Raw genomic sequence first — 15,478 nt, 5'->3', positions numbered from 1 at the left:
CATCGGACTGGAGGACTCCGCTCCTCCCTGACTCTTCCCTTTTCGCCCGTAACTTTTTTTTTCTATCTTTTTGTCGCTCAAATCGGCTTTCATGCCCCACGTGAGTAATCTCGCGGACCGATCGATAACAATTCGGCGTATGCGCGTTATTGCAAACGGTTATCAGTAAGATATACCGGAAACGAGAATCGCTCTACAATCCGCTTCGCGAAATCAAACCAATAATTTTCAGACGCGATCAGCGTGTTGTCGGCTCGCGCGCAGATTGTGCACGTAATGCGCGCACAGAGTGAAGGGATGAAAGATACATCGCGAGTTACACAATTTGATTTGAGAAAGGGAAATAACCGAGCAGGCGAATATATATATATATATATATATATATATATATATATATATATATATATATATATATGTAAGCGCACCGCATGCGCCGGAATACGGTGCGTTCGTTAAGCCACGTACGTGACTTCGTTGCGTCGGCGTTTTTCGCGGAGGAAAAAAGTGGTGCGGCGCGACGAGAGACAGAGATATGTCCCTCTCTCTCTCTCTCTCTCTCTCTCTCTCTCTCTCTTTCTCTCTCTCTCTTTCTTTCTCTTTCCCGCAAAATGCCCGAAGCGTGCAAAATATTATATATCTGTCGTCGCTGATTGGACAGCGCGGTGCGGCCTGTAACGCGGGATACGTGCGCGGATCAAAGAATGCGCGCTACGAATGTGCTGCTGTTTAAACGCGACCGGGTCTCGTTATAAATATGTATGCATATGCGGGACCACGGGAACATCCGCATGAGACAAGGAAATATCGACGTCCGATTATAATCCACTCTCGGTGGCGTGAGATTCGGTTACCGCGATGAGAGCAGACGCTCGTGACCAGACCGGGCCACTCGCTCGTACACGAGTGCCACGATGAATAATACATACGATATGGACGAACGATGACGTGTTCACTTTTGGGATAGTTCTAATAATAAAGACTGCAACCCTTGATAGGATTACAGATTTCTCACTTATTTGGTCACTCAATACCTATTTATATATAAATCTCATAATGGTTTAATAAATATCTACTCGCAGTTTTATTTGATTTGATTGAAATTTATATTCTATTAATATGTGAAAAAAATTCTAAAATATACGATATACTGAACAAAATAAAATCAGTTCTTTATATTTTAACACGAATAACTATCAGTAAAATAATCTATATATTTAATTATTTTTATTATAAAAATTTGATATAAAAAATTTAAAATCCTTTTCAATCTTCTAAAGGTGCATCTGTTTTGTTCATATGTAATTCATACTTTAACTCTAAATTTGTTATATGAACAACGTTATATGAGCTGATTTAATGATTTCCAAGCTTTTACAATAAACTAATAAATTAATTTTCTGTTGGATTATCGTGATAAAGTATAGTTTTCGACTTCACTAATATTGTATATATATATCAATTATGTTCACGTGCTCGGAGATGCAACACTTTTGGTTGCATCTCCGGGGAAATATCTATTATTATTCCAAGTATTTCTTGATTGGTTCACATTAGATAAAGTGATCGCCTTCGCGATGCCCATCATGCGCACGCGAGACAGGTAATATTAAAGTAGTTCATCGTGTTTGTCAACTTAATGTCGTTGCGACGTAAAATAGACTGATCGATGGGTTCAGCAATGTTATGAGTAATATTACTTTACCTAATAACGTCTATAAGCTGCATAACAGACATGTAACAGACATAATAGTTATTAATGTTAATTGCATTTTTACTAGCTTTCCTTCGGCAATCATGTTGAAAAAATCTGTCTGACAGATATCTGACAACGCGAGATAAAAAAAATTTTAATTTCGAATACACAATGATGGATGGAATTTCGCCCTAGTGTAAAACATGACATCTTTGGCTTCCATTTGTAGTCTATGTTTTGCATCAAATGTACCAGAAATATATGTAACCGAATGTCTTTTTATTATTCAGTCACCATTTGACAGCCGAAAGAGATGGTTGTTATTTGGAATCATGCAGGACTGTCTTTTAAGTGCATATCATTGTCTCGATTGTAACGGCTCTATTTATATACTGTGTTACTTTGCAACTACTACAAATTGTATGTTTTTTATCGCGATTTCAGTGAGTCTATTCTGATGTAATTTCTATTTTAAACAACAGTTTCGTTATCGTTATATTTTCGTTGCGCAGTTATTATATATATGATAAAAAAGCTGCGCAACAACAATATAATGATAACAAAATTGTCGTTAAGAGCTACAGAATAGGTCCACAGGTCTTATTCTCGCGTTTCTCTGAGCTGATGGGTAAATAACTTAACTTCTCGTTTTGCTCAAGTTATAACTGTCATTTTGATTTAATTATATAATAAACTATAATCATTAACCAAGTTTTACTTGAATTTTCTCACAGAAAATTACACTATTTTTAAAACACTAAATTTGAAACTACTCACCCTCATACTCACTTATTTCTCGCCGGAGAACGTGATATTATTTTAATTGTTGAAGATGAATCAAAGCGGAGCCGAAACGTCCGATTTATAATTATGTATATTTTACTAGTTATTAAGAATCGATATAACGTTAACTTACGCATTAATCACGTTGAACTCTCAAAGCCCATTATTAATGTTTATTATAAATAATAAATCGATACTGTACCAATATTAGACATCTTTACTATAATCTTTTTATTATACGTTTTGTAGATTATAAAAATAAGTATTTATAAAATAAAAATTACATTTTGTATTTTATTTCAATATAGTAATAAACTTTCTCAATTAATATTTTACTTATATATGCATTCTTTTGTGTCATAATTCTTTACTTTCCCATATACTACTACTGTTAAGTAAGAAATCACAATTTGACTTCTTATTGCAATATATACCTACCTCTTTACGATATATGCATATGTCTAAAACGCAATATACTTCAACATTTTTTTCGCTCAAATTTCTCCGACAACTTGCAGTTAAATGGAAGCAACGTATGCAAATGTTAAAATTAAAAGAAACGGTATAACACGAAAACTCACTCAACACGACAATGCAAAAGGAATCTCGCTCTCGCAATTGGAGAATCCATGCCTCGTTTACACAGCGTGCGTTGTATGTTTGCATAGCGATTCAGAGAGATGCACATCGGGCACGATATACGCAGTGAGCTGTTGAGAGCACCGTTCACGCCGAGGAGGGTCGAATATGTGAAAAATACACTGTTTATCCGCAACAAAGAATCGTGCGAAATATAACGGCTGATTCCAACGTACTGCACGCGGTCGAGCGCGAGGATATCTGGATATTTCTTTTTTCGAGAGAACTAAAAGACATATACACACACACACACACATATACTACCCGAAAAGTGTTGTACGCTCGAGAACCATAGAAGTGATACAAGTGAATGGAGTATCTCTCTAATAAAATTTATTTAACTTGGTCCACAGCGAAAAGAGCATTTCCGCTCCGGATATAGTTGACCCTTTCTCGACGCTAATAGCACGAGCAAACGGCTTAGATGAGATAATTTTATTAAATTTTCTTTTATTTTTGCAATCGTAGAGAATTTTAATTAGAAGCATATGTGTGCGTATGTGTGCGAGATGCACTAACTGGTGCAACGTTTAACTAATCAAAAGCAGAAATTCGCGCAAGGGTGTCGGCGAGAAACGAAATTGCGCGCGCCATTCGTTTGCAGGCGTGAACATTACTCAATTTTCAGCGGACAGCGTTCAGTTTGCCATAGATTTGATTTAAATGGCAGGCAGGGAGACAGGGAAGCGTAATTTTGGTAAAAGTCCACGCGTGTCCATGTCGAATAAAATGCAAGTAAAATGATGAGAGAGAATGAAAAAAAAAAGAATAGTGTAACATTATTAGATAAAATAATATATCAATATACTGTCTATTAATGCATCACGTGACTAAGTAGAAAGAATGAGTTTTTAATGTTCCCTCGGCCCTTCTGAATATCGCCGCATTATTCCTCCTGCATTTTATTACAACCAAGTGAATTTGAATGTTACTTAGATTTGCCAACGACTGTCGCGAAATGAGGAAATTCGATTGTCATATAACTCTGATTCATGTTGAGAATCGCTTTGTCTTTCAGGATACATTTATCAGCTTCATCACGACGAAAGTAATGGATTCATATTAGGGCGCATTTTCTTTCACGTAATTCTTCACGCGCGTCATATTATTCGGATCAGTTATTAAATTTCCTTTTTCATTTTATCTTTGCTAGCAATGGATGAAATGGATAAGGCCAGTGAAAGTAGAAACATGGACGATGGAAACATTACTCAATTTACACATAGATCAGATTAATTTTATATTATTCCACGAATATCTTGGTAAATTTGATCAGACACAATTCAATTTACTTTTTGAATTAATAAAATAAAAGAGAACTTTTTTTACTGTTGGAATTAGTAAAGTAAAAGAGAATTTATAAGAAAAATAAATGTTAGAAATCGAATGTAGATATAATAATATAATAAATGCATTTTTTCAGAAAAATTCAGTTATTTGCATAAAAAATAAATTTAATATGAAAAGAAGAAAATTGTCTGCTAAATTGAGCCATCTCTTATTTAAGTAAACTAATTGTATAAAGCAGTGCATGTTAAAATCATAATATATTTAGTTCAAAATATAATCCATAATATATGTATATCTTTCATATATTTGCAGAACGAAATCATTTTAAGTTCGTTCACGTTTCTCGATTAATCTTCTTATTTGTATGACATCAATTAAACATTAATATAACATTATATTATAATTTTATTATTCCCGCCGTTTCTCTCATATGGTTTAAAAAATAGAATAACTCGCTATTTTTTTAAGATAAATCTAGCATGAAAACAGCGGAATATGCTTTGGAATATGATTTAATAATTTGAAGCTGTTTTGATCGATAATGCGGGCAATTTTATTGAAACTTAAAACTTAAGTAAGAAACTTAAAATTAAGTAATACTTTAAGTAATAAATTTAAAACTTAAGTAATCCTTAGTAAAAGTAATTTTGTATAAAACCGTTTGCCGGATTAAATTGCGAGTTACTGCGTTTTCAAATCGCATGTTTTGTTCTGTAAGATATATATTATAAATTATATTCTGAATTAAATTATGTTACGATTTCATATACACTATACTTTATCCAATTAATGTGCTGAATAAAAGACAGTTCAGGCTATTCCCTTTTTCTCTATATTAAACTCATTTATTTTACATTTTTACAAAAAGTAGCTAAATTATTCCGAAAAAGACACATTCACATATCAAGCAAAGCTATTCTCGTGTATTCTACATTAAAAATATACTTTGCACATGTGCTACGATAACCTACTTTTCTGTCTTTATAAAAGATTCTTACCACTTGTCGCTAGAACATTATTTCTTAAATGTATATGTATAGTACATCTACAATAGGATAAGATGCGTCGTCTTATGTACTGTTTATTTCTGCTTTCGTATCGCGAGACGATCACGGATTACCAATTGTACATATACCAGCTCAAAACAACCACTCCGTCCGGCCAAATTTCTTTCCTCGCGCCTGTTGCCGTTCGCTTACGAACATCTTAAGGGTGCGATTGCCCGTACGCGGCACGTATCTGCTCGCGATGCAAATGCGAAATGTTTCAATGGAGGGTGGCTCAAAGCGGTACGATAACATGAATAGCGTGACTGCGCCGGCGGCCGTCCTCCTTGCGATACACCGACGGAGGAGAGATCGCGACGACCCTCGAAGAAGAAAGCCGAGTCAATAGCCCGGGGGAAGACTTTCCTCTTGCCTTAACCAGCAACCGCTAGCCGTGACTTGTCAACCGACGCGTTTATCCCCCAATATTTATGTTGTCGGCGTGACCACCGAAGCGGTTATTACGGCGATGCACGCAATTTTGAAGGAGGTAAGCTAAAGAATGCGCGCGATCTCACGATGAGCACGGGAATATTCGTATGCACGGGTGATATCTACATGGATAACTGGTATACGCGCGTTCGCGTACAGATGTACCTGATATTTCTATTCCGCGGATAGAAGCAGCGACCGGACGACATTTCTTTTTTCTCTCCTACACAATTAGGTTCTCCCACAGTTACCGTGGTCTATCATCAGAAACGATCAAGGCGCGGCACGACTTAAGCGTACACTTATACCCGGACTCTTTTCCCTTCTTGCTAACGGAAACATCGATCTGCATTTATTAGAGCGTAATTTGCATCAACGCCGCGGATTCGTGCAGTTCTGTCGAATCACCGAAGCGTGTGCGCTTTTTTGTAAATCTTGGACGATCCGCGACGAAAGTGAATTCGTGTCTTTACATTTGACGCGGACATTTTCCTTTGGTCAAATAATATCATTTTATCTCAACATCATAATTACATTTATTAAGCTTACGTAAGATGATATGCGCATAAAAATACCATTCATTAATAATATAAATTAGTGAACTCGGCTGAGATTAATAATCAGTCATAATCAGTGAATTATTAATGAAATACTCTGTTACACGTATTGATTTCATTCTTATTAAATTTCTACGGTATTATAATATAATTCTATATTTAAATGAAAAGCCCGTTTTAATATTACAAATCACAATCGACATACGTAATTGCATTAGTCGATGCAATCAGGATTGCGTTTTGTGTGAATTTATAAAACGGGTAAATTTAAACTTATATACGTCAATAAATTTAAATTTACCCGATGCAATACCGCATCAGTGTATCCATACACTTCTACTTCTTTTTAATATTTTAAGAAATAATAAAAAAAAAATCGAAGACCTCTGCAAACGGTATACAATATTCAGATTAAGAAGACTCGATCTCGTAAGTTAACTTAAAGTAATCTCTGTGAAAGACAACGTTGTAAGTACGAGATGGATTTTCATATCTTGGGAAATGAGAAAAATGATCGCTAAGCCACCGACATCTTTTTTACGTAATTCAAAAGAGAGACTTTTAACGATTTCTATATATTTCGAGTATTTCTAGATAATTCTGATGATTAAATGCTGATAAATATCTTTTTCTCGCAGTTATTCATAACTCAATAAATTAAGAATATTTAAATAAAATGTAATATTACCTTAATCAATTGATAATTAATTTATATTCGGAACATTACATTTTCCTCGTAACATATTATCTGCATGTAACTATGGATATATTATCTGCGCCAATAAAAATCATACTACAAAAAGTATGTTCTAACAAAGAAGATTTTAAATACTTATTCCTTACCTACATATTCAATATTTTTCTCTATTTTTCAATCTATCTATCGATTTCATTTTGATATGTAGCGCGTGGCTCGTATAACCAATTTAAACGAAATGGTTTTTTTATATACAATGCGGGAAAATTTCATAGCGCGAGTATCTAATAATTTCGTCTCGCCTTCACGAAACTGTCTTAACTTGACTCGAGGCTAGTTCTGGCCGCAACAAGAGTAACGACGTCGCCGTTAACAAAGGGCAGCTTCTTTTCGCGCGTGCGGCCAGTCGAGGGAGAAGATTCAACAGATCGATTCGCAGACCGCAGGCTGTTAGAACTTTAACTAGAGCGTGTATAAACTCCGCTCACGCAGTCGTCAAGCTACACAGCGAGCAACCACAATGAATAAAAGATGGTACTGTTAAGCTCAATCGAGTAGCTCTTCGTAAGTGAAACGTCTGACTTCTCTTTATCTCTAGGAGGCGATTTCTTATACTATAGAAATATCAATTTTAATTCTCGGTTTAATATAAATTTCGAACGATTTAAGTTATTCATGTAGTAATTCTTCAACGAAAGTTTCGATTATGATATTTGTAGTATAATTATCGCTTCTTAGATAAGTGCCATTCATGATGGATTTACAACATAATTATCTTTTTAATTTTCTATTAAATTAAAAAAAAGTTAATAAAATTATTTGTCAAAAAATCTTATTAAAAACTTTTTAATGCCCCTTTTGTTTTATTTAAAAAAAAATGCGGACGTAAATATATACATGTATATATATTTTTTTAGCATAAAATATTTTAAAATATTCCACATTAATCTATAGTTGACAAGTAAAATCAATTCTGCGATAATTAAGAAAAATTCTCTGCAAGCTTTGTTCGTAAGCACATGCGCATATTTATGTGCTTTTGTATACAATAAATCGACGGATGGTTAAATATGTTCCAGGATTAAATATCAAAAAATTAATCACATTTTCAGCCCATCCATTTTAAGATATTTTAATGGATCTGTGAAATGATATATTTATTTATAATATTTTTACGCTTTTAATTTCACACGTACATGCATTTATATACACTTTATGTATATCTGATATAGTTTTCACAGATCCATTATCTCGCATTAAAATAAAATATGATTTATTACTCACGGACACGATGCGCAGCAGCGGAATTGTAGCACATCTATGTCGATCTGTAACATACAAATATATTGAAATTACAGCAACGCCCTAAGTTATTTAAATTCCATGAAATAATTATCGCTTTTATAAAATAATTAGAAACCATTAACTCTACTAATAAGAGTAATAAATAAAATAATAAATACTCACTCTACGATTGCTCCGCCGTTGCCCGACGCCAGCCCAGGCCGCTCCTCCTCATCCTCTCAGTTCCTTTTTGTTCCTTTCGTGGCACTCACACAACACTGGTGAAAATATAAATACGGTTAATTACAATCACGTTTACAATAATCACACCAAAATACAATACATTTCACGGTACTCTCGACATTAACTGCATGAAACGCGCGATTTATTACGTCACGACGAAAGAACAACGTGAATAAATTATAAACATATGATCTCTATATTTGATACCTACAAATTACCAAATTAGTTAATTAGCGCAACAAACGGCAAAAGATTTCCACTTTAAATAATTTCAATCACGCAAAGTGTCCATTTAAAATAAGTAGGTATTGAGCTATCCCGTAATTGTAGAAGTTAATCAATCACATAAGCTGCTAATAGCTGGCTCATATTTGTAGGGAATTATCGCATTTATTGCCTTTTATTACTTGCTACGAATGCGTTTCGGAAGATAATAACGGAGCGACCGGTGTCACACTATCTGCCTATTCGAAGTTCACAGATAAAATGATAGCGCGGCGAACCTTGTAAATGTGTAAACACGTCGCGCTGATGTACGTTACAAAAACAAAATACCAAGGCCGCGCGCCAACTATATAATAAATATTTTATAGCCGCTACGAAAAATATTTATATAGAGTGTAAAATAAATACATATGTACATGCCAAATATTTTGCTTTTCTAGATTTATGCTTACTGTTACTCAAATCGCATCCTATCCGACAATTCTTATATCACTTCTACGCTTTAAATTTGAAAAGTCCGACACGAGGTATGTATATTTGAATCTGAGCGTCGTTAAAGCAATAATTATTGCTCTCACATATTATAAAATTATAATTATAATTTATATTTCCTTATACTTTGGATTTTTATCTTAAACATATAAATCGCGCGAAATAATTGCTTCGATAAATAGCTATGATACTATACGTTGTGAATAATAAATTAAAACGCGAAGTATTCATTATTCAATATTCATAATAAAATAATTATATTCTTTCTTAATGTCATGGCCGCGTCTTGAAAAATAAAGCAATGATACACGGAGCAGTGCAAGTCTCTAACCCTTGTCTGTTGAATCACGAAGTTCGAATGATAGCGCGGCGCTTTCGTGTACACGCACCGGCAGGAATGATGTTTCGCGGCATATATACGTGTAGACACACGCATACATAATCGTCCGATTTGCGCTAAAGACAAAATCGAAGTGTCACCTACTACTTTTCCTCTCCCTGGCTCGCTCTGCTCCACGGTTCAAGTCACACGTACGATACACGCTTCGTGCGTATGCGTGTGTCCGATATACCGGTGCGTGTACACACATCACCTTGAAAACAAAATTTCAATGTTGCGCGTCAACCGATACGTTACCGCTAAAAAATATTTAATAAAATATTTACACTCTAAATATATATTGAATATTTCATTCTTTGCGTTTTAGATTAATTCTGATAAATAGGATTTTCTCGCATCTTGAATATAACGTCTTTTTAACGAATATATAAAGTTGATGTATAATTTTGAAATAATTTATATGTAATATACAAATTTTCCTATTACTAATCAACTTATAGATATCAATTGACTGCTATAATGTTTATAACTTTTATTAGAAGTCGAAAGGCATACACACAGAACTGGTTGTGTGTGAAAATGAATAACATAGGTAACAAATCGATAAGTACGTTTCTTCAAACATTAACTCAGAAACTATTGTAATCTCGACATTTAGGATTTTGATTTTAATTAATCTTCGAAATATGCTATCAAAATATTACACAATGGTTATGAGACAACATAGATAAATGAATAACTATCCGCTATAAAGCAAACTAGACAATTACATTTCCGTCGTAGAGGAAAATTTCATTATTCGTGAATCTTTTATACTTATTTTTAACCAATAAAAATTGTTCTAAAGCGTATTATATTCTCTCTCTCTCTCTCTCTCTCTCTCTCTCTCTCTCTCTCTCTCTCTCTCTCTCTCTCTCTCTCCCTCTCCCTCTCTCTCTCCCTCTCTCTTTCTCTTTCTCTCTGCAAAGTACGTACAAGTATTAGTAAAACGATCGATAACGTTTATTTTTAACGCCGAGGTAGAAAGTCTTTATACAATTGAAAAAGTCTCGTTATAGCTCAAAAGCTTTAAAAAGCTGTCGCTTTTTATCAGGATCAAGCTAGGTAATTCGACAAACTGCGGGTTGTTTGTAAATCCGTTTATCGATAAATCGAATTTTTACGCCTCACGAGTTCGATGTTACTGCGATCGTGGCATGTCCTGCGTGAAGCAACGAAAAGGACGTCGAGTCTGCCAACCGCCGTGTGATTTGGGGCGAGAGAAAGATATCGCCGGTCTGTGATTTTCTGAAATTGTGTTCGCGCGAACGAATGACGAGCCGAGGTACTACGGACGGTCGATTGAAAACCTTCATAATCCGTTTATGCGCGTACTACAAAAGCCGTCGTCAGCAAGATCTATATTTATCGCGTCTCTTAAATCAATCATATGACGATGCTGCTTTTGACGTTTTGCAAACAGCTCTTAATTTATGAATGGCCGTTTACGGAATCTCGCACTCGAAACACGAAAAATCGAAATTGGGTCGAACATTCGTGTTCCGAAAGAATAAAAAGATAATAAAAGAAGCGCGCATCACGCTGTCAAAATATTTGGCGTTTATGTAACGATACTTATTCAAGCCATCTTTCAAGCTGCTAATGATCGCGCTAACGATAAATATCACATAAAAATGATATCAATCGGTGTTTCATCTCTCGCTTATAGATTTGTCTACAACTAGGAAAAGGAACGAGTTAGAGAGCAGCATCGACGCGGGCGGAATGGAGGAGAGTCAAGTCAATAAAATCAAACGTAGCTAATTCGTTTAATGGCCGTGACCCAAACCTTCCTATTTATTTAGAGGGGTATCGATCGAGCAGCCAGGAGTTTGGCCGCAGGAAGGTTAACTGACGATCCACAGTCACGTCCGCGCAAACACGATTGGTGCGCCGATTTAATCTGCGCGAGGGATCCTCGAAAGGAATCTTTCGTGCCGTTGCCGTTATTCCCCGATGGTTGAATTTCCGCGGCGTGATATTACAAAGAATTACACACGAAATCGTGTTTTATGATATCGTCTTATAAATCTTGGTTTCGGTATTGCGTAGACCGGATAATAGATCGTTAAACCATCACGCTCGCATATGAAAACTAGTATGCGTCACGTTTTCGGCATGCCAGACGCGTCACAACGCTCGTGATTAATTGCTCAATACTCCGCGCTGCGTTTAACAACCCGTAATTCATCATAATTATATCGCCGATGTGAGCTATGGTAAAACCTTGCGTTTCCGCGCTTTACATAAGATTGCTATATTCTTTTTACTGCATTTTTATTTCTATCAATGCGTTAACGCGTAGTAATTATTCACATGTGCAAGTGTATGTATTTTTTTGCTGGAGATATTCACTAGAGAATGATTTTCGCGATATCGCGCGCGTAAAGCGTGTGTTTATTCCAATTCGCGCGTGTTTGTCCTCAAACGCATTTCATTACGCGCGATCTTCGAAGTAACTTTACGCGCACTTCCCGTCTCCGGTAATGGAATAAAGTTTGTCGCTCTTGCTAAAAGAAAGATTGGAAAGTTTCGAAAATTCGCGTCATTGAAGGTACTTTGCGTAATGTAAACTTCCGAGATTGCTTGTGCTAAACGAATGTGACTTGGAAAATGCGTCGTATATGGCCTGCGTGGACGTCGTAATTGTTAACTATGAGAACCGAATTATTATATTTTATCAAAATTTTGAAAAAAATACTTCATTGTGATTTAACGAAAATGGTTTGTCGTTTTTTTGTCTATATCTGACGTTTCGTATCTATTTTGTAATATTTTTTACTCATTTTACTCGCAATTTTATCACGTGACGTGAGCAAACAAACTTTAGACTCGTGCTGATTCTAAATACTTTAAATTCTTTATGTCTTTTCGGAATGTTCCTTCTTACGCGAATTTCACGTTAAACTCTGCAATATGCTGAACGTTTAATTTATCATTGTCACAAATGCTGCATGCAGATACTATTATACGTGTGCATTTTACGAAAACAAGTACGAACCGCAAAAATTTTGATGATATATCCACTTTTTTGTAAATGTCTTATCTCGTTTGAATAACGTATAGTGGATGCATATACATAGCTATTATCGATTTCTCCTGTCCTCGAGTAGGTACTGTGGGAAAAATCCCGTAGTCGGCTACTGTCCGTTCCCTTCGAAGCTAACACCGTAGAAGCGCATTATCGTCAAGGGTTCACCTAGTGTAAACTCCTAGGGTTGCATGTGCAAATTGAGCGCAAGTTGTTTAACACGATCGTAGGACCTCGTCGGAACGGTACAGTGAGTTTCCAATCCTCGTCGCACGTACACAAACTCTACTCGTAAGACTGCTACAATAGTCACGTTCGCGGAAATACAATCGTCGAGCCGATCTAATCTTGTGGATTCTTGTTGCAATCTCGCGCATCTACAATAGCAAAAATCGAATTGAGTCTTGTACATCTTTATCTTCTCTTTAACGTTAAAATTGTCACAGAAGTTCTTATATATAGATTTATACACTTTTATTTTTAAGTTCAATAAACGCGCATGTTTTCTTAAAATTGTTTTCTTAAATGTCAATAAAATAAAATTTTTCTTTGTCTTCTTATTCAATGTAACAAGTTTCAAATGTTTACCAGGTAAACACATCTTTTGCTAATACATTTCACATTTAATTTAATATCCCTGTTTGTGAAAAATATAAAAAGATATACGACTATATATTTTAATTATAATCTAAAAACGTTAGCGATTCGAATATTGCAATATTTGAAAAGTGATGGAACGTTATACATCGATTACATTTTTAGTGAAGAGGAAGAGGTATAACAACGAGTTATTTGGATAGAAACTCCATTAGAGATTGTGCCGAAGTACAGAACGCGTGCCCAGGATCTAATGTATTTTAATGGAATTCTTCGGCCGGTCATTTCTCTTACGGGCTGGCGCGCACGCCATGGCGGCAGCTTCTTTTGCCCGTGGATGAGCATTAGCGGAAAAGTTATCTAAAGTACCGCGACCCTGCCGCAGCTGCGGACGGTTCGCACGCGGTTTTTACCGCGACGCGGGGGTTAACGCTCTTACTTAGCTTAACGTTCGTTAAGGGAGCAGCTGCCGCTCTTGAACTGCTGGAAAATGTCACCGGTTTCTCTTTTTCGTGTGTCCGATGGTAGGAGGATAGGGGGAGGGGTAAGATGGACTTCGTTTCTCTCGTGTCCACGTTTCACTCTGCGCGCTTGTGGACGCGCGCGAGGGTTTCATTCTGTGCAACACCATTTCGCATATATTCAGGTACGCTTATAGTACGTATTTCGGACTGTGCCCCGCAACGCTGAACAACGGTTCGCCTCGTTAGCGGCGGCCTGAATTTAATCCGTCATTTTGGTCGTGCTAGTCTGCGTTATTTAATCGACTTGTCTCTAATTAACGCATCGCGCCTGTTTAACTTCACCAGAGCATCGTAAACGTGCATCGTTTCGTTTTGGTTTTGATATTAGTTGATAAAGAGAATAGTGTAATGCATATATATGCTATCGATATATTGTAGCATCGAAGTAAAAGCGATTGAGTATCGCTTCCAGCAAAATTGAATTTGACACTTTCAAAAAAAGAAGTGTCGCCCTTAACTAGCAAATGCTTTAATTCTATTATTCAAGTCCATTAAATCAATACACATATCTATATATACGTATATATGTATTTGTGTGTGTAATAACATATATATATATATATATATATATATATATATATATATATATATATATAAGCAAATTAATCTGCGTTATAATTTTACAAACCACATGCATATGAATTGTAGTAGGTTATTGCATGTGTTACCTTTAATGAATTTAATCAATAACCTCCAGAGTAAACGGCGTTGTCTCATTAAAATAATGTCCATTAAACACGAATATAAAATTAATACAACAAACATTGCTCTAAAGCAGGAATTGGAAACCCGTCGATCTAGTTTATCATGACAGTATGATTGATTAATTTATTAATATTCTTCATATTAATAGAGAGCATATAGAATAAACTCAATATTATGAATTATTTACCAAATAAACAATTATGAGGATTACAAGAATAGTATATTAATATTTTCCTATAAAGAATTTTAATTTTATTAAAATAAAATTTATTCATCAAGCTTATCTATTCCTTTTTTATTAAAATTTAACATATGCACAATTCATCAAATTTATGAGTTTTAAGTTTTCAAAGAAAAACTGAGCATATCCTAATTTTTTAATAGTTCGCAAATTTAATATCCAGACTTAAATATCCAGAATGTCATTGTGTTCATAGCATTTCCATTTAATGAGCAGTTACACTCCATTCAAAAGTCCCGCAACGCAACATAGTATACTGTTACAATGACGATGTATTACGCATCATCGCTCGTTAATGCGGTGTGCATGGTCGTCTATTAATTTATCGGCATATTATGCAACGTTAACCGTACGATCAGCGCGGCTTTATTAAAATTCACTGCGTTGACAATAAAATCACTGTAGCTATACTCGTGGAAATAACTGCTCGCCTTTGTGTGCCCGAAGTGCGCGCACAGAAGTGTAAGAACTGCTACATTCGGCACGACCGTCGTATCATGAGGTAGAAACGAAGATAGAAACGCAATTTTCGCAGTAGATTGAACGCCAGCAGCCGGTGCGCTTATACGTGCGAACTAAGCGAATATTTAAGAATTCATTATTCCTTCGCCTACCTACCC

The 15,478-nt window shown here is 35.5% G+C and overlaps 1 protein-coding gene and 1 long non-coding RNA gene across 3 annotated transcripts in view; one reads left to right on the top strand and one right to left on the bottom strand.

The window, feature by feature from the left end:
* The window catches only part of LOC139823444 (uncharacterized), a 116,009-nt gene extending 106,988 nt beyond the window's left edge, over nt 1-9,021 (bottom strand). Inside the window, exons 1-3 of the long non-coding RNA XR_011734770.1 lie at nt 8,876-9,021; nt 8,605-8,699; nt 8,422-8,465 (exon numbers count right to left, since the gene is read on the bottom strand). This is a non-coding gene — a long non-coding RNA (uncharacterized lncRNA). The remainder of the gene's footprint in view (nt 1-8,421; nt 8,466-8,604; nt 8,700-8,875) is intronic.
* Nucleotides 1-15,478, top strand: part of LOC139823441 (neurotrimin) — a 171,637-nt gene that overhangs the window by 37,181 nt on the left and 118,978 nt on the right. The gene's annotated exons all lie outside the window — the stretch shown is intronic.

Source organism: Temnothorax longispinosus, chromosome 12 (genome assembly GCF_030848805.1).
Source record: "Temnothorax longispinosus isolate EJ_2023e chromosome 12, Tlon_JGU_v1, whole genome shotgun sequence".
Classification (NCBI taxonomy): domain Eukaryota; kingdom Metazoa; phylum Arthropoda; class Insecta; order Hymenoptera; family Formicidae; genus Temnothorax; species Temnothorax longispinosus.
This window is presented reverse-complemented; position numbering and strand designations above follow the sequence as displayed.